We start from the raw sequence: 2,297 nt of genomic DNA on the forward strand, positions 1-2,297 counted from the left end.
GTTATGAAATGCTGGACTATTCTAGGTTTGACACAAATATCCCTCGGGTAGCTGAAGCAGTGATAATCGTGTTTTGTGTCTCACCTTGGGCATAAAATGTTTACTGACCCGCAAAAGATCCGAGCACGGGGCTTTAATGCTGGTGGCCGGCCTCAGTCTTCTCGCGGCTGCTCTGACAGAAGCACCACAAGCGTGTGGCCTGAACAAACGGAAATTAATTTCCTCCCTATTCAGAAGCCAAGTCTCCTGAATTCAGGGCACCGGCTTAGGGGAAAGATTTTTCTGTTGACTCTGTGAGAAGGTCCTTGATCTTCCTGTGGGATGGCATCTCTGTTTGATGGCTTTCCTGTAAGCTCTCTATCCCTCACAGTGAGTTACTCAAGACGCTCTCTACTCTCAGGCTGCCCCATTAACATACGAGAGCAGCCCAGGCCCACTGAGCCTGCACCACGGGCTTTGTGGGGTAAACAGGATTTGATCCATAACCCGGGCGAAGTCCATACTTAGAGCTCTTCACAGTCATCTCTCAGATAGAAAGTGGGCACTGAGACACTCCGCCAAGTTCACTTTCGGCTGATGTCAGCCACTTACTTCTTTCCCAGTAAAAAGGGTGAATGCTGTCTTTTCACGCACGTGGACACTAAAAAGAAGAAAGCAGACTTGTGTAACTATCATTATCTGTACAACTCATCAGATATTACTGCTGTGCCGTCTTAGCTCATCTGACCTATTACAACTTTGAGCAACTATTTAATCTACTTAAACATTTTATCACTTACTATTTTCCCTTGATTAAGACATCTCAACAAGCTTTTTTCCTCCTTTAAGCCACTTATGAGGACCTAATTCAGACCTCATACCTTTTAGTGGTTCAATCACATCAAGCAGCTTGTACAACTTCTACCACATCAGTTTCAAAGCAGTTTCTTCCTTCTTGTACTCCTTGATATCAGCTTCCACCCCTCCCCTCCTCCCCACCACACCGGCTCTACTCCCAGGGACCCTTACTCTAGTTATTGTCTCTAAATAGTCACTCATCCTGGGTTTCAGCCACTGGAAACCACAGGGCAATACAGAACAGAGAGTCTAGAAGGCTACGAACAATCACAAAAGACAACAGAGGTAAACCCAATATGAGAAAGAGCCACAGAAAATATTAAAAACCAGATCAAGCACAAAGTGTACCAAAAGGGAGATCAAATGACAAGATTTTAACCAAGATTTTGGCCAAACTCAGTTACCAGTTGTCCTCAATGTCCAATTTGTAGAGGCTGATGGTAAATTGGATGCTATGCTCTGGATGTCCACATTAGGGCGGGGTGTGGGGGGACACGTAACATGTGACTTCCTTAGTTCTGTCTGTAGTGCTGCTGTTGCTCATGCCCTCCACGCATAGGAATTCCAAGACAGGCTATTGACTCCCACACTGCAAAAGGGGGAAAGCGTGTGCCATTACACTTGTATGCCTCTCAACACCGAGGACCTGCCCCTCAAAGGAGGATTCCCGTTTAGATTTTCATGTCATCTGATGATCTGATCAGCCGGCTGGCTCTCCTGGTCGGAATCAGCTCAGTTGATGGCTGCGCTCCCACATGGGTGATTGGCTGCTGTCAACTGAGGCCACTCAACTACCAGAAAGCTTGGGCTTCCACAGAAGGCTGAAACAGTTCCAGGAGCCACAAAAGAAGACAAGCTCTAAAGCACCTTTTGAGACTCTGCTTGCTTCAAGTATGGGAGCAGAAGAGCCTGGCAAACCCTTTATCTGACTGGTCTGAAACTGCCAGAAAACTAGGCTTTGAGTTCAAATCCTAATCCAGCAAGTGCCTCTGGGATGGGACCTCAAGGCTTAAAGGGTCTCTAATGATGGGAGCAGGAGTTTACAAATGTGAATGAATCTTCGTCTTCTCTGTGTCTGAATATACAGTTTGTGTCTATATACCGAAGTTCTTTTACAGTAAAAAACATGATACCTTTCTCTCCCACCCCACCACCCTAATCATCAAGTTTGAAGGCTAGAATTTTCTGCATTATTATGGCTTTTGTTTTGTGTAATTTGGAACTCCCATTTAGACCAAATTTTCTGGGACTGATGAGCTTGCTGCGAACTACAAGTTAACATCTATGACTTGTAGGGAAAAAAAAATCCTTGTGCAGGGCTGATAAGTAATTATTATCTTCGTAAGACAAGTGTAGAGGGAATTAGAGACTCCCTTGCTTCGTTGTCAAGGTAACAGCTGCCCGCATCTCCTAGCAATAGAATCTTCCATGTATTTACTGAAGCTAATGCAAATGTTTGT

Source organism: Tenrec ecaudatus, chromosome 17, assembly GCF_050624435.1.
Source record: "Tenrec ecaudatus isolate mTenEca1 chromosome 17, mTenEca1.hap1, whole genome shotgun sequence".
In the NCBI taxonomy this organism is placed as follows: Eukaryota; Metazoa; Chordata; class Mammalia; order Afrosoricida; family Tenrecidae; genus Tenrec; species Tenrec ecaudatus.